Source organism: Cucurbita maxima, unplaced genomic scaffold, assembly GCF_002738345.1.
Source record: "Cucurbita maxima cultivar Rimu unplaced genomic scaffold, Cmax_1.0 Cma_Scf00090, whole genome shotgun sequence".
NCBI lineage: Eukaryota > Viridiplantae > Streptophyta > Magnoliopsida > Cucurbitales > Cucurbitaceae > Cucurbita > Cucurbita maxima.
Window position 1 is genome coordinate 341517 of NW_019272106.1, and position 27686 is coordinate 369202.

Here is a 27686-nt window from a genome sequence, read left to right on the forward strand (position 1 = left end):
AAATTCTCTAGGCCATAGGTAGTGTTGCGGCACATGCAATATATGAACTACAAATAATTCTTTATCATAGGTAGGGTAGTTCAATGTTGCCCCATTTAGTTTTTCACTAAAATACACTAACGGCTTTCCATCTTGAATTAAAACAGCACTTATGACGAAACCACATGCATCACATCCAATTTCAAAAGAATGCATTCACTCGCATTTCTCCCCATTTAAAAACAACATTTTTTTTCACTAAGTCATTCAATAGTTTAGTTATGGTTCTAAAATCATTTGTAAATCTCTTATAGAAGTTAGCTAACTCATGAAAACTTCGAACTTTACGTGCACTTTTTGGTGTTGGCAAATCCATATTGAATTTAAATGTCTCTATCTAATGCTATTCTACTTTTACCAACTATGAAGCCAATAGAGTGAACTTTTTCCATGCAAAAACTACCCCTATTAAAATTAAATTTATCTTTTCTATGTGTAATCAAAACTAATTTAACATGCTTCACATGCTCAAGCAAAATCTTCAAATAAATTATAATATCATCAATATAAACGACATGTTTTCTCAGATATTTTCTCAAAATATTATATATTAAGCACATAGGTGTACTAGGAGCATTAGTTAACCTAAAAGGCATAACAAGCCATTCATACAATCCAAACTTAATATTGAAAGTTGTTTTCCATTCATCTCCTATGTGCATTCTAATTTGATGATATCCAGATTTCAAAATAATTTTTATAAATAGACACGAATCGTGCAATAAATCAAGCATATCGTCTAACCTAAAAATAAGATGTCGATACTTTACCTTGTTTTTGTTAATGACTATTATTCATACATATGCGCCAAGTTTCATCTTTCTTTGACACCAATAAGTCTTGGATAGAACATGGACTCAAACTTTCTCGTACATAGCCCTTCTCCATGAGCTCTTCCACTTTCCTTCGAATTTCTTTTGTCTTGGTTGGATTGACTCGATAAACTGGCTTATAAGGAATGATAGTCCTTGGAATGAAGTCTATTTTATGTTTAGTACCTCTAATGGGAGGTATTTCTTTATCTTGAAACATGTCTTCAAATTCCTGCAAAAGAGATTGAAAAACACTAGGCAAAGCCAAGTTGTTATAGTTAGAGACAAAAAATCCTCCATTGTACATATGTACACTGATAGATTTTTTTGTGAAAACCTTCTCACCTCTTCAACAATAGCCAAATAACTTTCTCTCTTTCTTTTTTCTTCAATTTCATCTCTTTTTTTCATTCTTCTTTTTTTCTCTATTTTTTCACTCAACTCTGGTTTTTCTTTTAACTCTTTTTCCTTAAATTCTTTCCTCCAAATTTAATTGATCAACAAATACATTTGCAGAACACAAAGGTACAAGAGTGATTTTTCTACCATCTTTTACGAAAAAATACCTATTCAAATAGCCATCATACATAACCCTCCTGTCAAATTGCCATGGTCGGCCAAGCAATATGTCTCCAGCATGCATTGGTAAAACATCACAAAGAATTTCATCTTTATATTTTTCCAAAGTAAAAGATATTAAAGCTTGGGAAACTACCTTCATTGTTCCACTATCATTGAGCCATTGGAGCTTGTAAGGTTTAGGATGATCTTGGGTTGGAATTTGTAACCTTTTGATCAACATGGTACTTACAACATTGGTGCAACTTCCACTATCAATGAAAAGACTACAAGCAATCCCTTTGACGAAACACCACGTGTGGAATAGGTTGTCTCTTTGATCATCAACATCATTCTCCGTAACTTGAGTTTTAACAAGTCTTTTTGTTATAAGTGCCAAATGAATCCCATCTTCCAGTTCCTCCTCATTCTTCTGGACTTCTTCAACTAAATCATAGATCTCCCTTCCATTTTTCTCATCTTGGTTCATGCTTGTACAAACAGTAGTTAAATATATTTAGGACCTCAGACACTCAACTCACTAATTTTACTCTCAGGGGCACTCGTGTTTATACACACAAAGGTAGGCTGTTTGGGAAAGTGACTAAATTATGATCAAGGTAGGCTAATATATGGGTAAAACAATTCTGATGGTAGCAAGCTATTCAAGGCAATCAAGATAAGTTAATTATGAAGTAACAACAAAATAAAACAAGAAGGGAACAAACAAATAAGAGACAAAGATATTTTTGGATATAATTGCACACTAAAGAAAAGAATTCCAAAGAGAATGGTCCATCGAACACAACAATTCAAGATTTATATGCTTTAGAGAAAAATGAGAATTGAAATTGATTTGATCTTTAAATAAACGTGAAAATGGTCTAATGATAAGGATTTATTAAGAACAATATGAGGATTTTTTTTTTTCAAGATCTAAATATGATCTTCAAGAGACGATAAGAACAAAATAGAAAGATATTGAAGAACGATGGAAATGGCCGTAAGAAAATAAATGACAGATTTAAAGAAACGATAAACAATAGTGGAAATTAAAGATAAAATCAATTCTAGAGTCGGCCACAAAGATGTAAGCTATGCTCTGATACCAAATTGATAAGGCAACCCTAATCCTCAGCCCAACGATCCAAGCTTTTGTTGAAGCAAGAACCCTTGAATCAAAGTAATTAACACCCCCTTATACAAAATTTGGATCAACCAAGAGATAAGGCTAGAATTAGATTACCTCTTATGATCGAAGATCTAGAAGCAAGATTTGGAAACCTTGTTCTAAATTGAGTCACTCCACAATCGAACTTGATCAAGGCTTGATTGAATGACTCGGGTGCAATTCTACCACAAGAATTGCTTGAAACTTAGAAATGACAAATATGATGCTCGGATTTCTAAGGGAAACGTCTCAATTTGAAATCTGAATTACATTCATCCACGAATCTGAATTTTACATAACATATTGTGGGTATTTATAGTCTCCTGACAAAAGACGTTTGTAGACAGGATTTATTCTCATCCCCTTTAATCTCCACAAAAGAATAAGTCAAATTGACCATTTGACTTTTACATAATTTATGAAATTAAAAATAATTTTTTTAAATAAATGTTGATGTGTTTGAGTGGCTAATGCGACAGATTTGAAATCAATTGAGCTTTTTACGCGCGCTGGTTCAATTCTGTTGTTTGGCAATAGTTTCATTTGGAACACCGTGATTCTTATCGATGTAATTTCTTATTTTTCGGTCTACGATTATACATAACCCTAACGGGGTTACATTTCATTCATTTACTGTGATATCATATCATTCATAACATGCTGTGTACATAAAATTTAAAAAACATAACATAACGCTCCATGCTTTTATCATGTGATTCTTATCAATGTCATTTCTCATTTTTCGGTCTATGTATCATACATAATCCTAACGGGGTTACATTTCATTTCATTTACCGTGATATCATGTCATTCATAACATGTTGTGTACATACAATTTAGAAAACATAACATAATGCTCCATGCTTTTAACATGTGATTCTTATCAATGTCATTTCTCATTTTTCGATCTACGTATCATACATAATTCTAACGGGGTTACATTTTATTTCATTTACCGTGATATCATGTCATTCACAACATGCTGTGTACATACAATTTAAAAAACATAACATAACGCTCCATGCTTTTAACATGTTGTTTCAAAACGTGCAATTCATACAACAATTACCTCAATGATCACACAAAACAATCTAAAAATAACATATCACATCACAATATATTGTATCATAAACATATCATATCGTAAACACTTTGTGGTAATATCATTCCCTAACTTATCATAGCCTTAACGTTCTTATACCTATCACAGTCATATCGTTACGTGAACGTACCTCAATCATATTATCACAGGAACGTATCCTAACGCTATCGTTCTATCAATCTATCACAAACGTATCCTTTTCTACCTATATCCTAATCATATTCTTTCATCAATCTCCTATATCCATAGCACTACGGTATGTAACCTAACCTTAACGTTTCATGAACGTATCTTACTCCTATCATTAGATTTTATTTTGTGCATCATTCTCGTATCCTATCTTAGACATATCCTTGAACACATCGTACCATAATTATTATCATACAATTCACATATTATAACGTAACATAAACATAATATAAGCATTCCGATTCACAGATAATTCATACATATCAGTATAAATGACCCGTGTAGAACCATGGGGCACGTGTCAACATCAAATATAACCACGCCGATAGTAAGGCCACTTACCTGGTTAGCTTAAGTCGTTGTCACGAATTCCGTTCTTTGAAATCCAAGTCAACCTATGTGAGCCCATGACATCAGTTTCAAGTTTGAACTCTATAAAATTATCTCTAATCTACCTTGGTCCATTATTGTTAAAAGTCTTAGTATGGTGTGTATATATATATATAATGCTATTTTCATTAAATATCTTATTTTCTATTATTATTGTTGTAGGGAATTTATTGTTACTGGACAATGGACAAAGTTTAATGGAGTTTCTTGTCCTTTGATATTTTCAATTTTATTTTTAAATTCTATTCACCAAATCTTTCCTCAATCTTCCCACCTCACTTCTGATTGTATAAATAGATTTACATTCTCTAAACAGACATTACTCAGTTCAGTATTTATTTTCTAAACAAATATTATTGGCCAATTTTAATAGATTGATGTCCTAATCTTACAATTTATAAGACGAAAATGAGATTTGATTATTATATGATCTTGTAAAATATTTGATAAAGGAAAGAAGATCGGATCCTAAATTAATTTCTTATAACCATAATTAAAAAGGAAAAGAAATTTGAGTTAGGATTTTACCATAATAACATACCAAAATCTCTAAATATGAGATTGCTTGCTGAAAGCCATTTTACTTTTATCTCAAATCTGACATTTTTTGTTTGCCATTTTACTTTTATCTCAAATCTGACATTTTTTGTTTGTTTCTTTTTTCGGTAAGTACGGTTACTTTTTGTCATAAGGATGGGTCCAAAAGAGATAATTGTACTAGGGATGAAAGGTTAGTGAAGATGAGTGGGGAAAATTTGTTTCTTCTTATTTATTTATTTATTATTTTTTTTATAATTATTTTTATTGGTTTATTTCTTTATTTATTTCTTTATTTATGTTCTTTTTGGCTATTACACCATATTTCCGACAACATAACGTAAGACTCTTTTTCTTGCTCCATAATGAACCTTTGAAGGATGTTGCATAAACCTATAAATAATACCAACAGTAAATGTAATGTCGGGTCGTGTGTGCATTAATTAAATGCAATAACATTGTCTGCAGTGCCTGAATTTTTTACGGCTCACTTGTTTGCTAGAATAGAACAAGTGCCCCACAATCGCTGTTCCACTACTCCAAGAGTGCGATTGTGACAAGTGGTATCAGAGCCAAGTCAGTTCTCTGGAAATTATTACACAAACATGTTCATAACAAAAAAAACTGACAAGTCCCAGGCTGATTGATTAGCTGAAATCAAAAAACAATTAATCTACATGAGTGAAATTCCTGATGGAATAGGCCTTTTGGATGGAATCTTGCATGAATGAGATTGCTGCTAAAACTGAAAAAATCGATGAGATGACAGACAACCTTGAGGCAATGCCTGTCCGCGAATTACTGACTAGGGTCGAGGCCCTATAAGACGAGGCCAAAAATGTTGGTGGCTTTGAGCGTAGGGATAACTCGACAGGTTTGGTTGCCCAAATGGAAGAACGTGTCGAAGCCTTAGACAATGCCCAACAAGGGATCATTCATATGGTCTCAGATTTTTCTAAAGAATTGAGAACAACCCTTGGAGTGGTCAGGGATAAAGTGGCGAATCTAAGCACCAGATTAAACCTCAACATGAGAGTGATGGGAAACCAAACCCCAACTGAGGGTGTAGCACAATTTAGCAAGATAAAAATTTTTGAGCCTAACTTCTGTGGGGTTCAAGATGCCAAGGCTCTAGAGAACTTTATTTTTTACCTCAGACATTACTTTCCAGCCACAACTGTGGCAGAAAAAGCGAAGGTCACGTTGGCAAAAATGCATCTAACCGACGATGCAAAGTTGTGGTGGAGGTCAAAGTACATGGACATTCAAGATTGTCGATGTACTGTGGACAATTGGTATAGCTTGAAAGAAGTAACTCCGCTCTTCCTAGAGAATGTCGAGATAATCACAAGAAGGAAGTGAAGAGAGCTAAGTCATACGGGTAGTATCCAAGACTACGTTAAGTAGTTTTCTGAGCTTATGTTAGATATCTATATGTTCGAGACAGACAAGATCTTCAGTTTTATTGAGGTTCCGAAGTCCTGGGCGAAAACCAAGCTCTACGAACAGAGAGTTCAGAACCTTTCCACGGTCTATGCTATTGTTGAATGATTGTTTGATCTTAGTATCAATGAACCCCAAAAGAGATAGGACGGAACCAGGCGTCAACAATTGTATGATTGATGTCTCTTGGTTCATATCAAGTTGGTATCAGAGCAAGTTTTAGGCACTTTATTTACGTTAATTTGATCATGGTGGGTACCATTTCATGAATGAAATTTTGTGGTTGCTAAAGTGGATTGTTTTGGTTTTGGCATTTTTTATGCTTCCATTTGATACAATTATTGTAATAAGCCTAATGTGTATGGGCTTTATGAAAGAAGAAAGATCTGTAATTTTTATAGAGTCATTAGAGTTCATTTTAGGTTGTAATTGATCGAAAATGGAAGAGATAGCAAGCTTAACTGAAGAAAAAGGTGAAAGAGGCAGTTCGGGTGTTTTTTATGCCTTTGGGGTCTGGTTCAACGTTTTTAAGGGTTGGTTCGCCCAGTTCGTGATCCTTGGGAGCGGTTCAAGTTATTTTTAATTATTAATGTAATATTTAGTCAATTGCTTGTTTTAAAAGACCAAAACCAATCCAATTTAGCGTGTTTAATTAATTAAATAATGCAAATTAAATGGACTAGTAAATGAAAAATACCAATAACCTCCATATTAAAATGGCTAGTTAATCGTGGAATATAGTAACATGGGTTACAATATAACTTTAACTCCTGTATTTAAAACTAGCTTAAATATGACAAACAAATAGTTAAACTATAATTAAATAATGCAATGAATAAAATGTGCTTATTGACTCATCCTTGGACTAGTTTCATAAATTCAGCGGAGTTCATGAAATGCAACTTAAAGTGCATTTAATTTATCTCTTTATTGAAGCTCAACTTTGCACAACATATAAGGGAGATCTCCAGCGTCTTCTAGAATTTCCTTTGATGAGCTCACCATAGCTTGAATATAATTGTATAAGGTTTGTTGTAGCTTCTTAGCTCTCGTCCATGTAATTGAACCTTGACGTATGGAAATTCCTTGGTCGTGGTTCATATCATTCTCCCCCTCTTGAGAAAGATTCATCCTCGAATCAAAGCCATCACCTACATCAAAAGAACTCAAATCAACAACATTAAAAATTGTACTAACACCGTACTTACCTGGTAAATCAATTTTATAAGCATTGCCGTTGATATGCTCAAGAACTTGAAAAGGTCCATCTCCTCGTGGTAAAAGCTTAGATTTTCTTTGAGTAGGAAATCTTTCTTTTCGAAAATGCACCCAAATCCAATCTCTTGGCTTGAAGATGAAAATCTTACGTCCTTTATTAATTCGGGTGGCAACCTTGGAATTTTTTCTCAATTTGTTCTTTCACTTGCTTGTGCAGTTTATGAACACTCTCAACCTTGGCATTCGCATCAAAATTCACAAACTCTTTTGACGGTATGGGTAACAAGTCAATGGGGGTTAAAGGATTAAAGCCATAAACAATTTCAAAAGGTGTGCATTTAGTAGTGCTATGAACAACCCTATTATATGCAAATTCTATAAAGGACAAACAATACTCCCAAGTCTTAAGATTCTTATCAATAATAGCCCTAAGCATAGCAGTCATGGTTCTGTTAACAACTTCAGTTTGTCCATCCGTTTGAGGATGACAAGTAGTTGAATATACTAGCGTAGTTTCTAACTTACCCCATAAAACACGCCAAAAGTATCTTAAAAATTTTACATCACGATCACTAACGATACTTTTAGGAATGCCATGCAATCGTACAACTTCCCTAAAGAACAGGTCTGCAATATGTTTTGCATCATCAGTTTTGTGACAAGGAATAAAATGAGCCATTTTACTAAATCGATCAACCACAACAAAGATGCTATCATAACCTTTCCTAGTCCTAGGTAAATCTAAAACAAAATCCATTGATATATCAATCCAAGGACCATTAGGAACCGGTAATGGGGAGTATAAACCATGTGGTTGAAGCCTAGACTTAGCTTGTTTACATGTTATGCAACGAGCACAAACTTTATGAACATCATGTCTCATTTTAGGCCAAAAAAAATGTTCAGAGAGCATATCATAAGTTTTAGAAACTCCATGGTGTGCCATTAAACCACCTCCATGAGCTTCCCTCACAAGTAGCTCACAGATGGAACAAGATGGTATGCAAAGTTTGCCTTTATAGAACAAAAATCCATCTAACAACAAGTAATTATCCACAATGAGTCCTTTTTCACAAGATTCAACAAAAGGAGCAAAGAACATGTCATGTTGATACAAATCCTTTATGTGTTCAAAACCCAACAACCTAGCACTCAAAGTATTGAGGAGGACATACCTTCGTGATAAAGCATCTGCAACAATGTTCTCCTTACCTTGTTTATATTTTATGACATAAGGGAATGGTTCAATAAATTCTAACCACTTAGCATGTCGTGTTGAGTTTATTTTGTACTCGCAAATGCTTTAAACTTTCATGATTCGTATGAATAATGAACTCCTTAGGCCAAAGATAATGTTGTCAGGTTTGCAATGCAGGAACACAAGCATAAAGCCCTTTGTCATAAGTTAGATACCTCAAAGATGCACCAGTCAACTTCTCACTAAAGAACATTAAAGGTCTTTGATTTTGCATTAATACAGCACCTATCCCTACTCCACTAGCATCACATTCAATTTCAGAAGTAGACTCAAAATTAGGTAATGCAAGCAAGGGAGCATAACTCAATCTTTCTTTCAAAGTATTAAAAGCAAGTTCTTGGTCTTTTTCCCATATAAAGGATACATTTTTCTTAACAAGTTCATTTAAGGGTGAAGCAATTGTACTAAAATTCTTAATGAACCTACGGTAGAAACTTGCAAGACCATGAAAACTTCTTACCTCACTTACATTTTTAGGTGTAGGTCAATCTTTTATAGCCTTCACTTTCTCCTCATCAATCTCAACACCATTGGATGAAACTACAAACCCAAGAAAGTTAACTTTTTCCATGCAAAAGCTATATTTCTTTAAATTTACGTACAAACATTCGTTTCTTAAAGTAGTCAAAACATTGTGTACATGAGTAATATGATCATCTAAAGATTTAGAGTAAACAAGGATGTCATCAAAATAAACAACCACAAACTTACCTAAGTATTCTCGTAAGACATGGTTCATTAGTCTCATGAATGTACTAGGTGCATTAGTTAATCCAAAAGGCATAACCAACCATTCATAAAGACCATACTTAGTTTTAAAAGATGTTTTCGACTCATCCCCAATATGCATGCGAATTTGATGATAACCCGATTTTAAATCAATCTTAGTAAAAAGACTACATCCATGCAATTCATCAAGCATATCATCTAATCTGAGAATTGGATGCCTATACTTTATAGTTATCTTGTTTATAGCCCTACAATCAACACACATACGCCAAGAACCATCTTTCTTAGGTACAAGAATAACTGGAACAGAATAAGGACTCAAACTTTCACGTACATACCCTTTAGCAAGGAGTTCACTTACTTGCCTTTGTATCTCTTCAGCCTCCTTTGGATTAGTCCTATAAGCTGGTTGGTTTGGAATGGGCGCGCCAGGAATGAAGTCAATCTTGTGTTCAATCCCTCTAAGTGGTGGCAAACTACTAGGCTTCTCCTCGATAAATAAATCTTCAAACTCTTGCAAAAGCACAACAAAATCACTAGGCAAAGAAGGGTTAAGCATGTTAGTAAAGTAACAAGATCCCTTGCACATAAGTACAAGAATAGTCTGGTTAGAGAGCAAAACATTCCTAGCCTCACTTGATCTAACATACAAGCTTACTAATTTGGCTTTTCTCTCTTTTTTTTCTCTAGGTTGAGTGTTACTCTCTTGCTTTTCCCTCAAGCTCTTTTTTTCACTTTGTTCTTTTTCAATCTCTGCTTTTGCATCATCCTCTTGACTTTTCTTTTCAAGTTTCCAATGATCAATAAATACATCTTTTGGAGACAATGGGACAAGAGTAGTTTTTCTACCATTGTGAGTAAAAGAATATCGATTTGCATACTCATCATACATTACCCGATGATCAAATTGTCATGGCCTCCCAAGTAGTAAATCTCCAACATGCATGGTTACAACATCACATAAAACATCATCAACATATTTTCCAATAGTAAAAGAAACAAGAGTTTGTTGAGTTACCCGTACTTCCCCACAATCATTCAACCATTGAAGCTTGTAGGGTCTTGGATGTGGTTGTGTCTTTAAATTAAGTCTTTTGACCAGAATGGAACTCACAACATTGGTGCAACTACCACTATCAATTACAACACTACAAGGTACATATTGAACAAGACACCGAGTTTGAAACAAGTTCTCCCTTTGGTCTAGGCCGTCCTCCTTAATGTGGGTGTTTAGAGCTCGTCGAGTAACCAAAGATATATGTGTAGGGTCCTCTTCACTAAACTCCTCTCTCATAAGTTTCCTCATTTATGTCGTCATGTGTCTCGTCATCCGTAACAATTTCTCCCTCCTTGATGGTCATAATTCTTGCATTTGGGCAATCTCTACTATAGTGTCCTACCCCTTGACATCTCCAACACTTTAAATCTCTATTTCGAACATTAGACTTTTCTACTTTTTCTTTCCCTGTTCTAGAACTCTCCTCTTTCTCAAATTTAGCTTGAGGCTTCTCATTTATCTCTTGATTTCTATGCTTATAATCAATGTTCTTACTATCCCTTTTCTATGTAGAAGTAGAATTGGGAAAAATTTTAGAAGAATACCGTTGAGACCTTTATTGGATTTTCCTCTCGATCTTAATTGCAATGTGCAACAACTCCTCAATATTAGAATAAGGCTGGAAATCAGTCTTGTCCATAATCTCTGTGTTTAACCCATTAAGAAACCGCGCCATGAGAGCCTCCATGTCCTCATCGAGTTCAAGTCGATCCATCAATGTATCCATCTCCTTGTAATAATCCTCCACAGATTTGCGTCTTTGTTTCAATGCTTGAAGCTTTTGCGCCATGTCCCGTTGAAATATTGTGGAACAAAACGCTTCCTCATGGACTCTTTGAACTCGACCCATGAATCAATTGGTGCTTCAAGATTTCTTCTCCTACTTGACATCAATTTATCCCACCAAATTTGAGCATATTGTTTGAATTGAGCAATGCATAACAATACCTTCTTTTCATCACTAAAATTATGACAGTTGAACACCGACTCCACCGTTTTCTCCCATTTAAGGTACTCCTCTGGGTCGGTTTTGCCATAAAACTTGAGAAGTTTTAATTTGATGCTCCCCACGTTACGATCAATTCTATCATCATAAGGAACTCGTTGTTGTAAATTATGATACCTTTTTCCATGATCTCTCCCTCGCATCAAGCCATGACCAACCGCATGTGGATTATCCTCGTGGTGATCAGAATTGTCACCCTCATATGTATCGGTTGAGGGCGTAGGTTGTGGAATCCTCTGTCGAGCTTGATTTTGAATCTCCAATCTGCCTATTCGATCAGTCAACTTTTCTATTCCTCGAATTAGTCTTTCCATGGTTCGTTGTTGTGCTTCTCTCAATTGTGCATCAGTAATGTCAGTATTGTCGTCTGGATTTTCCATGCTACAAAAGAAAGGAAAAAGAAAAAAAAGGACCTCACAAGCGCTCCCTCACGTGTATTCACTCGTAAATGTAGTTCACTCGTGTTTAGCACTCAACACTCGAATCAATGTGTCACTCCCTTGCAAACTCACCCTCACAATTGAGCACACACAAATCACACTCCAAAAAATAAATTGGGATGTGAGACAAGCTATGTTATAGAGCTAAGTGCAATTCAAAGTGAATAGACAGCACACTCAACACATACACAAGGGTATCGAAGGAGAAATCCGAATAACGACAAAGAAACGAATTAAAGAAAGAAAATGATTAAGGACTAATTTAGACGTAGTAACATATGAGAGTTACATATAATAATCAAGAGGAAAAAAAGAAAGACATTAAACATCAATAAGCTTTCTTTCTTTCAATGGTTTTTTTTTTCTAATTGGCAAAATCTAATCAATTTACCAACAAGAAAATTGATTTAGAAGATCTTAAAGAAGAACAAAGTGTTGATAAGATTAAGATCTAACACTTTAAAGAACATAAGAATTTTTTTTTTTTTGTTATATATTTTTGTGATAGAACATGAACATTCTACACAAACTGAGAAAAAAAAATTATAAGAGAATTAAAAGAGATAAGCACAATGAAACATATATCCGATCTTGAGCTTGAAGCTCTGATACCAAATGATATGGAAAATCAACCCAAGGGAAAATATGGAATGGATTACCTTGATGATCAAGATCAAGAGTAAAGAAAACTCGTTTCTAAACTCGTGATTCGAATCAGTCCACAAGAGGTTTGATCAATGCCACTTGAATGACTCTACATGCAAGTTCTAAACACAAGAATTTGCAAAGAAAGTTTAGATATCAACAAAGCTAAAATAGAAATTCTATTCTTAATTCCAAAATCTGATGTCTGATCAAAGAAAAGAAGGTTTTATATAGCCCTTACAACCTTAACATATGTGATATATAACTCTCATATTAAATGGGCTAGTAAATGAAAAATACCCATAACCTCCATATTAAAATGGCTAGTTAATGGTGGAATTTAGTAACCTATGTGGGTTACAATATAACCTTAACTCCTATATTTAAAACTAGCTTAAATATGACAAACAAATAGTTAAACTATAATTAAATAATGCAAGGAATAAAATGTGCTTATTGACTCATCCTTAGACTAGTTTCATAAATTCAGCGGAGTTCATTAAATGCAACTTAAAGTGCATTTAATTCAACTCTTTTTTGAAGCTCAACTTTGCACAACATATAAGGGAGGTCTCCAGCGTCTTCTAGAATTTCCTTTGATGAGCTCACCATTGCTTGAATATAACTGTATAAGGTTTGTTGTAGCTTCTTAGCTCTTGTCCTTGTAATTGAACTTTGAGGTATGGAAATTTCTTGGTCGTGGTTCATATCAATGTTATAGGTTATTTTCAACGTCATAAAACGAGATAGACGTTAAAATCTATAATAAAGATAAGTACATGCTCACTTAGGGTTAAGAACTGAGCACAATCAATTTTAATAGTTAAAATAGGTTGATGTCTTACAAAATTGCGGTTACGAGAAAGCTCACCTGACACGATCTTATCTAAGGCTGGAGGTACTTAAGTTGACGGTTTACGGAACACCTACTACCTGGAGATCGGATCAGTACTGGAGCTTAGTTAGCCCAGTTTTATGAGCATGCTTAAGTGATATAAGTTTTAGAAAAATCACATAGACTTAAGTTATATTTAATTAACCGGAATATACCTAAGTAATAAGTATACCCAACTGTCTAAAATACTTAGTTGGAGGAAAAAGATATACGAGATATATCATTTTCCTTTTACGCTCTCTAAAAAATTCACACCGTGAGATTCATGCTCGGCCTTGTGTCGCCCTGGGAGCATCCTATAACAAGGTGAATAGAGAAATGTATTTATAGTAAGTGGGAGAAGGAAGTATATCAACACCTCCTATGGTCTCCACCACTAGGTTGCATCGTGAGATTTCCATGTTCCACCTGCATGTTGCCCTAGAGCAACTACCCATTAGAAGAATCGTAACATGGGAGTCGAAACAACGCAAACTCTAGAAATGAATAGGATTTCTTAGGTCCATTCCCAACTTTGGCTTTTTCATTCGATAGCATTGTTGGGACCGATCTCTAAGGTCTGAAAATGGCGGGTCACACTTACGAAGAATTACTAAGAGTTAGTATATTCTTGACCAAAATAGCGATAATTAAAAACACTATAGGAACAAGAGTTATTCTGGGATTAGTGTTTAAAGTCAAGAATGTCTTGGTTTAGTGAATGAGTGATTGACTGCCCCTTGGTATCAATTGCTCTAACTCACTAAAGTATCGTTGCAAATTAATAATTTTTGGGTACATTATTACATTTGCTAAAACTGATTGGACTACATAGGATTAAGTCAAATCACTAATAGATTTTTCTTTGTAACACTAGCATGACAAACTCAATAGTACAATTACTCGCTTCTGAGAAATTAAATGGCGACAATTACACAACTTGAAAATCAAACCTAAACACAATACTGGTAATTGATGATTTAAGGTCTGTTTTAACTGAGGAATGTCCTCCAAACCCCAACTCAAATGCAAACCGAACAGTTCGGGATGCGTATGACAAATGGATAAAGGCAAATGACAAAGCCCGAGTGTACATTCTAGCCAGCATATCTGATGTTTTGGCTAAGAAACACAATGTTATGGGTACTGCTAAAGAGATTATGGAATCTCTAAAAGGGATGTTTGGACAACCGTCCTTCTCCCTTAGACATGAAGCCTAAAATACATTTACAACTGTCGTATGAAAGAAGGGACCTCAGTTAGAGAACATGTCCTGGACATGATGGTCCATTTCAATGTGGCAGAAGAAAAGAAAGTTGTCATTGATGAGAAGAGTCAAGTCAGTTTTATCATGATATCTCTTCCAAAGAGCTTCTTCCAGTTCCGCACAAATGTGATAATGAACAAAATAGAATATGTCTTGACTGCTCTTCTCAATGAGCTACAGACTTATCAATCCCTCTTAACAAACAAGGGACAAACAGGAGAAGCAAATGTTGCTATCTCCAAGAAACTACTACGAGGATCGTCCTCCAAAAATAAGTCTGGACCTTCAACTTCTAAAAGTGTTTTGATGAAGAAGAAGGGTAAAGGGAAAAATAAGATTCCTACTAACCGCAAACACAAGGTTCAAAAAGCAGATAAAGGAAAATGTTTCCATTGAAATGAAAACGGGCACTGGAAGAGAAACTGCCCAAAATACCTTGCAGAGAAGAAATCCGAAAAGACACAACAAGGCAAATATGATTTACTCGTTGTAGAAATATGTTTAGTAGATTATGACAACTCAACTTGGATACTAGATTCAAGGGCGACTAATCATATTTGTTCTTTTTACCAGGAAACTAGCTCTTGTAGAATGCTTGCGGATGGCGAGATAACACTCAGGGTTGGAACAAAAAAAGTTGTCTCAGCAAGATCAGTAGGAAATTTAAAGTTGTTTTTTGGAGATAGATTCATTATATTAGATAATGTACTTTTTGTTCCTAAAATGAAAAGAAATCTAATATTTATTTCTTATTAGAACAATTGTATAAAGTATCTTTTGAAATCAATGAAGTGTTCATTTGCAAAAGAGGTATTCATATTTGTTCTGCAAAACTAGAAAACAACTTATATATGTTAAAACCGAGCGAAACAAAAGCCATTTTAAATACCGAGATGTTTAAAACTGCTGAAACTCAAAATAAACGACAAAAGATTTCTCCTAATACCTATCTTTGGCATTTAAGACTAGGCCACATTAATCTCAATAGGATTGAGAGATTGGTTAAAAGAGAACTTTTAAATGAGTTAGAAGACAACTTTTTACCTCCATGTGAGTCTTGGCTTGAGGGTAAAATGACTAAACGATTGTTTTCCGAAAAAGGTTATAGAGACAAAGAAACCTTAGAACTCGTGCATACAGATCTCTGTGGTCCAATGAATGTCAAAGCATGAGAAGGGTATGAATATTTCATCAGTTTTATTGATGATTATTCAAGGTATGGCTATCTCTTTACCTAATGTGTCACAAGTTCGAAGCTCTTGAAAAATTCAGAGAGTATAAGATTGAGGTTGATAATCTATTAGGTAAAACTATTAAAACACTTCGATCATATCGAGAAGGAGAGTACATGGACTTAAGATTTCAGGACTATATGATAGAACATGAAATAAGGTCTCAACTCTTAGCCCCTGGTATGCCTCAACAAAATGGTGTATCAAAAAGGAGAAATAGAACTTTGTTAGACATGGTTCGGTCTATGATGAGTTTCGTCAATTACCGATCTGTTTTGAGGATATGCAGTGGAGACTGCTACATACATTTTGAACATCGTTCCTACTAAGAGTGTTTCAGAAAAACCATATGAGTTATAAAAAGGGCGTAAAAGTAGTTTACATCACTTCAGAATTTGGGGATGTCTAGCACATGTGTTGTTACAAAACCCCAAGAAATTAGAACGTTGTTCAATATTATGTCTATTCGTAGGATACCCCAAAGAGACGAAAGGTGGTTTGTTTTATGACCCTCAAGAAAATAGAGTGTTTGTATCAACAAACACTACATTCTTAGAGAAAGACCACATAAGAAATCATCAACCTCACAACAAACTAGTATTAAGTGAGATTTCTAAAGAAGCTACTAATAAAACAACAAGAGTTGTTGATCAAGCTGGTTCTTCAACAAGAGTTGTTGATGGAGCTGACACTTCTGGTCAATCACATCCTTCTCAAGAGTTGAGAATACCTCGACGTAGTGGGAGGGTTATAACTCAACCCGATCGTTACTTGGGTTTGGCAGAAACTCAAGTCATTATAACTGATGATGGCATTGAGGATCCATTGACTTATAATAAGGCAATAAATGATGAAGATAGAGATCAGTGGATTAAAGTCATGAATCTTGAAATGGAGTCAATGTACTTCAATTCAGTCTGGGAACTTGTAGATCAACCAGATGGGGTAAAATCTATTGGTTGCAAATGGATCTATAAGAGAAAACGAGACCAAACCGATAAGGTGCAGACCTTTAAAGCTCAACTAGTAGCAAAGGGTCAAAGAGAGGGGGTGGACTATGAAGAAACCTTCTCTCCTGTTGCTATGCTTAAATCGATTAGAATACTCTTGTCTATTGCCACATTTTATGATTATGAAATTTGGCAAATGGATGTTATGACAGCTTTTCTAAACGGCAATCTTGAAGAGAGTATCTATATGGCTTAACCAGAGGGGCTCATTGAACAGGATCACGAGCAAAGGGTTTGCAAGCTTAAAAGATCCGTTTATGGGCTGAAACAAGTATCTCGATCCTGGAATATAAAGTTTGATACTGCGATCAAATCTTATGGTTTTAAACCGAATGTTGGCGAACCTTGTGTTTATAAAAGGATAGTCAACTCTATAGTAGCTTTCCTGGTGTTGTTCGTTGACGATATCTTACTCATTGGAAATGATGTGGGATTTTGACTGACATTAAGCATTAGCTAACGACATAATTCCAAATGACAGATTTGGGAGAGGCTCAGTTCTTGGAATCCAAATTGTTTGGAATCGCAAGAACAAAACACTAGCATTGTCTCAGGCATCGTACATCGAAAAAATGTTGATTTGATATAAGATGCAGAACTCCAAGAAAGGATTATTACCTTTCAGGCATGGAGTTCATTTGTCGAAGGAACAAAGTCCTAAGACACCTCAAGAAGTTGAGGATATGAGACACATTTCCTATGCATTAGCGGTCGGTAGTCTGATGTATGCCATGCTATGTACCCGACCCGACATATGCTATGCTGTGGGAATTGTCAGCAGATATCAGTCCAATTTGGGACGTGCTCTTTGGACTGTCGTTATATCCTCAAGTATCTTAGGAGAACGAGGGACTATATGCTAATGTACGGTGCTAAGAATCTGATCCTTACAGGGTACACTAACTTAAAATTTTAGACCGATGTAGATTCGAGAAAATCGACATCAGGATCTGTAGAGGGGCGAGCTCACGTGTCGCGCGACGTCATCTTTGATCTGACCAACAACTTGAACTGGTGGCGCGTGAGCTCGAAGATTGGAGTTCAAACAGTAAGGTTGATTGTTAGATAAATCCATATTGTTTAGTTAAACCTTTTCTATTTTGTTGTTAAAGTGATCCCTATTTCTTAGATTAAGCTACATAAATTAAGTGAGTGGAATAACACATCAGGGAGGGCATTAATTCAGTTGCCATTTTCTTTTCTATTTTTAGGATATGGTGTTATTTAAATATGCTAATAGAATGAGAAACAAAATCGGGTCTTCAGCGCATACTTTCTCTCTCTATTAGTTTTTAGTTATTTTCTTTCTTCCAACAAATTTCCTTCGGCCTTTTTTATTCGTCGACGATTTCCTTGTGATTGACAGAAGTCAACAAGTGAACAAACCGATAGAGGTGGCGAGTATACTTCGGCGATTTCATGGAGTACTGCGAGGAGCAAGGCTTGGCGATTTCTAACAGCACTGTACACCCCTCAACAAAATGGTGTAGCCGAGAGAAAGAACTGGACTATTCTCGACATGGTTCGCTCAATGCTCAAGAGCAAAAGGATGCCGAAGGAATTTTGGGCAGAAGCCGTGCAATGCGCCATCTACGTACAAAATCGATTTCCACATGCGAAGTTAGATGGTAAATACCACAAGAGGCTTGGAGCGAACAAAAGCCTACAATCTCTCATCTCAAAGTGTTCGGTAGTGTGGCTTATGCTCACGTACTAGATCAATGAAGAACGAAGCTCGAAGACAAAACCAAAAGGTATATCTTTATTGGATATTATGAGAAGAGAAAATGATACAAACTACTTGACCCGATTAGCAAGATGGTGATAGTGAGTCGCGATGTGCAAGTAAATGAAGCAAGCGAATGGGACTGGAACAATTCGACGGAAGTCAATATCGAAGTTGGAGAATCATCAGTCGCTGCACCAACAAGTGCACCAACAGACTCAAAAATTTCCGATGATGAAGATGAACCATGACGAACCAAAATGCGAAGTTTGCGAGATTTGTGTGACTCAACAAATGAGATACACCTTATATGTCTTCTGGCAGATGCTGAAAATATCAGCTTTGAAGAGGCGGTGTGAGACACGAAGTGGAAAACTGCCATAAATGAGGAGATTAAAGCGATTCATCGCAACAACACATGGGAAGTGAAAGAATTACCGGAAGGAAGTCAGCTCATAGGTATGAAGTGGATATTAAAGAAACAGATGAATACTCAAGGCAAGATTGAGCGGTACAAGGTGCGACTTGTTGCAAAGGGATACAAACAAAAGACGGGAATCGACTATGGCAAAGTGTTTGCTCCCATCGCTAGAATGGAGACAATCCAATTGCTCTTTTTCCAAGAATCTCAATTCAAATGGATGTCTAGTCAGCATTCATGAATGGTGTGCTTGAAAAAGAAGTATACCTTAAACAACCTCCCAGATACATAAAAATTGGAGAAGAGAAGAAGATACTAAAATTGAAGAAGGCACTTTATGAGTTGAAACAAGCACCGCGAGCATGGAATACTCGTACTGATACATACTTCAATGAGAACGGGTACAAGCAATGTCCCCACGAACATTCACTTTACACAAAGAAGAGTGGAGGTAATGTGATACTTGTTGCTCTTTATGTCGATGACCTAATCTTCTCAGGCAACAATAATGAAATGATAGAAGAGTTCAAAAGCACAATGACACGAGAATTTGACATGACAGACTTGGGCTTGTTGAAGTTTTTATATCATAGGAGAAATATGCAAAGGAAATTTTGAAGAAGTACAAGATGGAAAATTGCAACCCGGTATCAACACCAATGGAACTAGGCGCCTGGTTGGAAGCCTTCGCTATCTTACATGCACAAGGTCAGATCTTTCATAAATTTCGGCATAATAAGCCTGTTCATGGAGGAGCGATTTTTTCACATTGAAAGGCGTTGAAGAGAGTCCTACAATACATCCAAGGAACGGTGTCACTTGGGTTACTCTACTCTAAAATAGAAGATTACAAGTTAGTCGGTTACTCTGACTGTGATTAGTGCGGAGACATAGATGATCGTAAAAGTACATCGGGTTATGTATTCTTCATGGACAACACAATATTTATACTTGGCTTTCAAAGAAACAACCGATTGTGACACTTTCGACGTGTGAAGCTGAGTGATTAAGTGAGGAATCAATACAAGGGGAATAAGATTCGAATTATCTTGTTGATCGAATATCTCAAGGCAAGAATACAACACGAGTTTCAGAAATTCCATGTTATTTACAGTAGGAAAAAAAGGCACAAGACATGCTGGGCTATGTTGATGGAACAATCGTTCTACCACCTTGCTTTGAACAAGAAACCTCCTCAACACTCATCACCAAATATTATGCACAAGAAATGTTGGGCTATGTTGATGGAACAGTTGTTCTACCACCTTGTTTTGAACAAGAAACCTCCTCAACACTCAACACCAAATATTTGGCGTCAAAAGCAGTCGACCAACGGCTTCTCTTTCTCCTACTCCCCTCTCTCACCGAGGAAGCAATTGTTGTCGTCGTCGTTTCTCTCTGCCACTTCACGTGACGTTTGGCTCGAGTTGGAAACTACATTCAACCATCATTCGAAAGCCCGTAACTAAGAATCAAGGATGACTTGCAGTTGGTGAAACGCGACGCCAAACCTGTTGCTGAGTATGCCCGTACCATCAAAAAAAGCTATGTGACCAACTTCTCCCTTTCCGTGAGAGTCTCTTTGAAACTCTTTCATACAACAAAAGAAGTTTCTTTGGCCGAGTGGTTAAGGCGTGTGCCTGCTAAGTACATGGGGTTTCCCCGCGAGAGTTCGAATCTCTCAGGCGACGAATAACTTCCTTTTTGCCCGTTGCCTCACCAACGCGGAGAGGTTTCCACACTATTACGTATTACGAGGAATTCTTTGTTTTCCTCTTTAACCGATATGGGATCTGTCACTTCCCATCGGGCACAGTAAGATAAATTTTGCGCGCGGTATAAATGACATTCATCACGAGTTTCAGAAATTCCATGTTATGTACAAACAGGAAAAAAAGGCACAAGACATGTTGGGCTATATCTGTCATTTCCCAATATTTGAGGTTTCAAGAAATTGAACGGCGACAATAAGCTAAACTTTTTATGGATTAAAAGACATACAACACGAGTTTCAGAAATTCCATGTTATTTACAGTAGGAAAAAAAGGCACAAGACATGCTGGGCTATGTTGATGGAACAATCGTTCTACCACCTTGCTTTGAACAAGAAACCTCCTCAACACTCATCACCAAATATTATGCACAAGAAATGTTGGGCTATGTTGATGGAACAGTTGTTCTACCACCTTGTTTTGAACAAGAAACCTCCTCAACACTCAACACCAAATATTTGGCGTCAAAAGCAGTCGACCAACGGCTTCTCTTTCTCCTACTCTCCTCTCTCACCGAGGAAGCAATTGTTGTCGTCGTCGTTTCTCTCCGCCACTGCACGTGACGTTTGGCTCGAGTTGGAAACTACATTCAACCATCATTCGAAAGCCCGTAAACTAAGAATCAAGGATGACTTGCAGTTGGTGAAACGCGACGCCAAACCTGTTGCTGAGTATGCCCGTACCATCAAAAAAAGCTATGTGACCAACTTCTCCCTTTCCGTGAGAGTCTCTTTGAGACTCTTTCATACAACAAAAAAAGTTGCTTTGGCCGAGTGGTTAAGGCGTGTGCCTGCTAAGTACATGGGGTTTCCCCGCGAGAGTTCGAATCTCTCAGGCGACGAATAACTTCCTTTTTGCCCGTTGCCTCACCAACGCGGAGAGGTTTCCACACTATTACGTATTACGAGGAATTCTTTGTTTTCCTCTTTAACCGATATGGGATCTGTCACTTCCCATCGGGCACAGTAAGATAAATTTTGCGCGCGGTATAAATGACATTCATCACGAGTTTCAGAAATTCCATGTTATGTACAAACAGGAAAAAAAGGCACAAGACATGTTGGGCTATATCTGTCATTTCCCAATATTTGAGGTTTCAAGAAATTGAACGGCGACAATAAGCTAAACTTTTTATGGATTAAAAGACATACAACACGAGTTTCAGAAATTCCATGTTATTTACAGTAGGAAAAAAAGGCACAAGACATGCTGGGCTATGTTGATGGAACAATCGTTCTACCACCTTGCTTTGAACAAGAAACCTCCTCAACACTCATCACCAAATATTATGCACAAGAAATGTTGGGCTATGTTGATGGAACAGTTGTTCTACCACCTTGTTTTGAACAAGAAACCTCCTCAACACTCAACACCAAATATTTGGCGTCAAAAGCAGTCGACCAACGGCTTCTCTTTCTCCTACTCCCCTCTCTCACCGAGGAAGCAATTGTTGTCGTCGTCGTTTCTCTCTGCCACTTCACGTGACGTTTGGCTCGAGTTGGAAACTACATTCAACCATCATTCGAAAGCCCGTAACTAAGAATCAAGGATGACTTGCAGTTGGTGAAACGCGACGCCAAACCTGTTGCTGAGTATGCCCGTACCATCAAAAAAAGCTATGTGACCAACTTCTCCCTTTCCGTGAGAGTCTCTTTGAAACTCTTTCATACAACAAAAGAAGTTTCTTTGGCCGAGTGGTTAAGGCGTGTGCCTGCTAAGTACATGGGGTTTCCCCGCGAGAGTTCGAATCTCTCAGGCGACAAATAACTTCCTTTTTGCCTGTTGCCTCACCAACGCGGAGAGGTTTCCACACTATTACGTATTACGAGGAATTCTTTGTTTTCCTCTTTAACCAATATGGGATCTGTCACTTCCAATCGGGCATAGTAAGATAAATTTTGCGCGCGGTATAAATGACATTCAACACGAGTTTCAAAAATTCCCAGTTATGTACAAACAGGAAAAAAAGGCACAAGACATGTTGGGCAATATCTGTCATTTCCCAATATTTGAAGTTTCAAGAAATTGAACGGCGACAATAAGCTAAACTTTTTATGGATTGAAAGACATACAACACGAGTTTCAGAAATTCCATGTTATTTACAGTAGGAAAAAAAGGCACAAGACATGCTGGGCTATGTTGATGGAAGAATCGTTCTACCACCTTGCTTTGAACAAGAAACCTCCTCAACACTCATCACCAAATATTAGGCACAAGAAATGTTGGGCTATGTTGATGAAACAGTTGTTCTACCACCTTGTTTTGAACAAGAAACCTCCTCAACACTCAACACCAAATATTTGGCGTCAAAAGCAGTCGACCAACGGCTTCTCTTTCTCCTACTCTCCTCTCTCACCGACCAAATATTTGGCGTCAAAAGCAGTCGACCAACGGCTTCTCTTTCTCCTACTCTCCTCTCTCACCGTGGAAGCAATTGTTGTCGTCGTCGTTTCTCTCTGCGACTTCACGTGACATTTGGCTCGAGTTGGAAACTACATTCAACCATCATTCGAAAGCCCGTAAACTAAGAATCAAGGATGACTTGCAGTTGGTGAAACGCGACGCCAAACCTATTGCTGAGTATGCCCGTACCATCAAAAAAAGCTATGTGACCAACTTCTCCCTTTCCGTGAGAGTCTCTTTGAGACTCTTTCATACAACAAAAGAAGTTGCTTTGGCCGAGTGGTTAAGGCGTGTGCCTGCTAAGTACATGGGGTTTCCCCGCGAGAGTACGAATCTCTCAGGCGACGAATAACTTCCTTTTTGCCTGTTGCCTCACCAACGCGGAGAGGTTTCCACACTATTACGTATTACGAGGAATTCTTTGTTTTCCTCTTTAACCAATATGGGATCTAACAAATATGGGATCTGTCACTTCCCATCGGGCAGAGTAAGATAAATTTTGTGCGCGGTATAAATGACATTCAACACGAGTTTCAAAAATTCCCAGTTATGTACAAACAGGAAAAAAAGGCACAAGACATGTTGGGCTATATTTGTCATTTCCCAATATTTGAGGTTTCAAGAAATAGAACGGCGACAATAAGCTAAACTTTTTATGGATTAAAAGACATACAACACGAGTTTCAGAAATTCCATGTTATTTACAGTAGGAAAAAAAGGCACAAGACATGCTGGGCTATGTTGATGGAACAATCGTTCTACCACCTTGCTTTGAACAAGAAACCTCCTCAACACTCATCACCAAATATTAGAAACAAGAAATGTTGGGCTATGTTGATGGAACAGTTGTTCTACCACCTTGTTTTGAACAAGAAACCTCCTCAACACTCAACACCAAATATTTGGCGTCAAAAGCAGTCGACCAACGGCTTCTCTTTCTCCTACTCTCCTCTCTCACCGAGGAAGCAATTGTTGTCGTCGTCGTTTCTCTCCGCCACTGCACGTGACGTTTGGCTCGAGTTGGAAACTACATTCAACCATCATTCGAAAGCCCGTAAACTAAGAATCAAGGATGACTTGCAGTTGGTGAAACGCGACGCCAAACCTGTTGCTGAGTATGCCCGTACCATCAAAAAAAGCTATGTGACCAACTTCTCCCTTTCCGTGAGAGTCTCTTTGAGACTCTTTCATACAACAAAAAAAGTTGCTTTGGCCGAGTGGTTAAGGCGTGTGCTTGCTAAGTACATGGGGTTTCCCCGCGAGAGTTCGAATCTCTCAGGTGACGAATAACTTCCTTTTTGCTCGTTGCCTCACCAACGCGGAGAGGTTTCCACACTATTACGTATTACGAGAAATTCTTTGTTTTCCTCTTTAACCGATATGGAGTAAGATAAATTTTGCGCGCGGTATAAATGACATTCAACACGAGTTTCAAAAATTCCCAGTTATGTACAAACAGGAAAAAAAGGCACTAGACATGTTGGGCTATATCTGTCATTTCCCAATATTTGAGGTTTCAAGAAATAGAACGGCGACAATAAGCTAAACTTTTTATGTTTTAAAAGACATACAACACGAGTTTCAGAAATTCCATGTTATTTACAGTAGGAAAAAAAGGCACAAGACATGCTGGGCTATGTTGATGGAACAATCGTTCTACCACCTTGCTTTGAACAAGAAACCTCCTCAACACTCATCACCAAATATTAGGCACAAGAAATGTTGGGCTATGTTGATGGAACAGTTGTTCTACCACCTTGTTTTGAACAAAAAACCTCCTCAACACTCAACACCAAATATTTGGCGTCAAAAGCAGTCAACCAACGGCTTCTCTTTCTCCTACTCTCCTCTCTCACCGAGGAAGCAATTGTTGTCGTCGTCGTTTCTCTCCGCCACTGCACGTGACGTTTGGCTCGAGTTGGAAACTACAATCAACCATCATTCGAAAGCCCGTAAACTAAGAATCAAGGATGACTAACAGTTGGTGAAACGCGACGCCAAACCTGTTCCTGAGTATGCCCGTACCATCAAAAAAAGCTATGTGACCAACTTCTCCCTTTCCGTGAGAGTCTCTTTGAGACTCTTTCATACAACAAAAAAAGTTTCTTTGGCCGAGTGGTTAAGGCGTGTGCCTGCTAAGTACATGGGGTTTCCCCGCGAGAGTACGAATCTCTCAGGTGACGAATAAAACTTCCTTTTTGCCCGTTGCCTCACCAACGCGGAGAGGTTTCCACACTATTACGTATTACGAGGAATTCTTTGTTTTCCTCTTTAACCGATATGGGATCTGTCACTTCCCATCGGGCACAGTAAGATAAATTTTGCGCGCGGTATAAATGACATTCAACACGAGTTTCAAAAATTCCCAGTTATGTACAAACAGGAAAAAAAGGCACAAGACATGTTGGGCTATATCTGTCATTTCCCAATATTTGAGGTTTCAAGAAATTGAACGGCGACAATAAGCTAAACTTTTTATGGATTAAAAGACATACAACACGAGTTTCAAAAATTCCATGTTATTTACAGTAGGAAAAAAAGGCACAAGACATGCTGGGCTATGTTGATGGAACAATCGTTCTACCACCTTTCTTTGAACAAGAAACCTCCTCAACACTCATCACTAAATATTAGGCACAAGAAATGTTGAGCTATGTTGATGGAACAGTTGTTCTACCACCTTGTTTTGAACAAGAAACCTCCTCAACACTCAACACCAAATATTTGGCGTCAAAAGCAATCGACCAACGGCTTCTCTTTCTCCTACTCTCCTCTCTCACCGAGGAAGCAATTGTTGTCGTCGTCGTTTCTCTCCGCCACTGCACGTGACGTTAGGCTCGAGTTGGAAACTACATTCAACCATCATTCGAAAGCCCGTAAACTAAGAATCAAGGATGACTTGCAGTTGGTGAAACGCGACGCCAAACCTGTTGCTGAGTATGCCCGTACCATCAAAAAAAGCTATGTGACCAACTTCTCCCTTTTTGTGAGAGTCTCTTTGAGACTCTTTCATACAACAAAAAAAGTTGCTTTGGCCGAGTGGTTAAGGCGTTTGCTTGCTAAGTACATGGGTTTTCCCCGCGAGAGTTTGAATCTCTCAGGTGACGAATAACTTCCTTTTTGCTCGTTGCCTCACCAACGCGGAGAGGTTTCCACACTATTACGTATTACGAGAAATTCTTTGTTTTCCTCTTTAACCGATATGGAGTAAGATAAATTTTGCGCGCGGTATAAATGACATTCAACACGAGTTTCAAAAATTCCCAGTTATGTACAACCAGGAAAAAAAGGCACAAGACATGCTGGGCTATGTTGATGGAACAATCGTTCTACCACCTTGCTTTGAACAAGAAACCTCCTCAACACTCAACACCAAATATTTGGCGTCAAAAGCAATCGACCAACGGCTTCTCTTTCTCCTACTCTCCTCTCTCACTGAGGAAGCAATTGTTGTCGTCGTCGTTTCTCTCCGCCACTGCACGTGACGTTTGGCTCGAGTTGGAAACTACATTCAACCATCATTCGAAAGCCCGTAAACTAAGAATCAAGGATGACTTGCAGTTGGTGAAACGCGACGCCAAACCTGTTGCTGAGTATGCCCGTACCATCAAAAAAAGCTATGTGACCAACTTCTCCCTTTCCGTGAGAGTCTCTTTGAGACTCTTTCATACAACAAAAAAAGTTGCTTTGGCCGAGTGGTTAAGGCGTTTGCTTGCTAAGTACATGGGTTTTCCCCGCGAGAGTTCGAATCTCTCAGGTGACGAATAACTTCCTTTTTGCTCGTTGCCTCACCAACGCGGAGAGGTTTCCACACTATTACGTATTACGAGAAATTCTTTGTTTTCCTCTTTAACCGATATGGAGTAAGATAAATTTTGCGCGCGGTATAAATGACATTCAACACGAGTTTCAAAAATTCCCAGTTATCTACAAACAGGAAAAAAAGGCACAAGACATGTTGGGCTATATCTATCATTTCCCAATATTTGAGGTTTCAAGAAATAGAACGGCGACAATAAGCTAAACTTTTTATGGATTAAAAGACATACAACACGAGTTTCAGAAATTCCATGTTATTTACAGTAGGAAAAAAAGGCACAAGACATGCTGGGCTATGTTGATGGAACAATCGTTCTACCACCTTGCTTTGAACAAGAAACCTCCTCAACACTCATCACCAAATATTAGGAACAAGAAATGTTGGGCTATGTTGATGGAACAGTTGTTCTACCACCTTGTTTTGAACAAGAAACCTCCTCAACACTCAACACCAAATATTTGGCGTCAAAAGCAGTCGACCAACGGCTTCTCTTTCTCCTACTCTCCTCTCTCACTGAGGAAGCAATTGTTGTCGTCGTCGTTTCTCTCCGCCACTGCACGTGACGT

General features: G+C 37.4%; 8 non-coding genes across 8 annotated transcripts; all 8 read left to right on the forward strand.

The window, feature by feature from the left end:
• The first annotated feature begins 20733 nt into the window (after window positions 1-20733).
• Window positions 20734-20815, forward strand: TRNAS-GCU. The gene has a single exon. It is a non-coding gene; the product is annotated as a tRNA-Ser (tRNA).
• Window positions 20816-21655: 840 nt separating this feature from the next.
• Window positions 21656-21737, forward strand: TRNAS-GCU. The gene has a single exon. It is a non-coding gene; the product is annotated as a tRNA-Ser (tRNA).
• An 839-nt stretch (window positions 21738-22576) lies between these two features.
• On the forward strand, window positions 22577-22658 carry TRNAS-GCU. Its single transcript has one exon. It is a non-coding gene; the product is annotated as a tRNA-Ser (tRNA).
• Window positions 22659-23565: 907 nt separating this feature from the next.
• TRNAS-GCU lies at window positions 23566-23647 on the forward strand. Its single transcript has one exon. It is a non-coding gene; the product is annotated as a tRNA-Ser (tRNA).
• Window positions 23648-24503: 856 nt separating this feature from the next.
• Window positions 24504-24585, forward strand: TRNAS-GCU. Its single transcript has one exon. It is a non-coding gene; the product is annotated as a tRNA-Ser (tRNA).
• An 816-nt stretch (window positions 24586-25401) lies between these two features.
• On the forward strand, window positions 25402-25483 carry TRNAS-GCU. Its single transcript has one exon. It is a non-coding gene; the product is annotated as a tRNA-Ser (tRNA).
• An 842-nt stretch (window positions 25484-26325) lies between these two features.
• On the forward strand, window positions 26326-26407 carry TRNAS-GCU. The gene has a single exon. It is a non-coding gene; the product is annotated as a tRNA-Ser (tRNA).
• Window positions 26408-26981: 574 nt separating this feature from the next.
• Window positions 26982-27063, forward strand: TRNAS-GCU. The gene has a single exon. It is a non-coding gene; the product is annotated as a tRNA-Ser (tRNA).
• The last annotated feature ends 623 nt before the right edge of the window (window positions 27064-27686 follow it).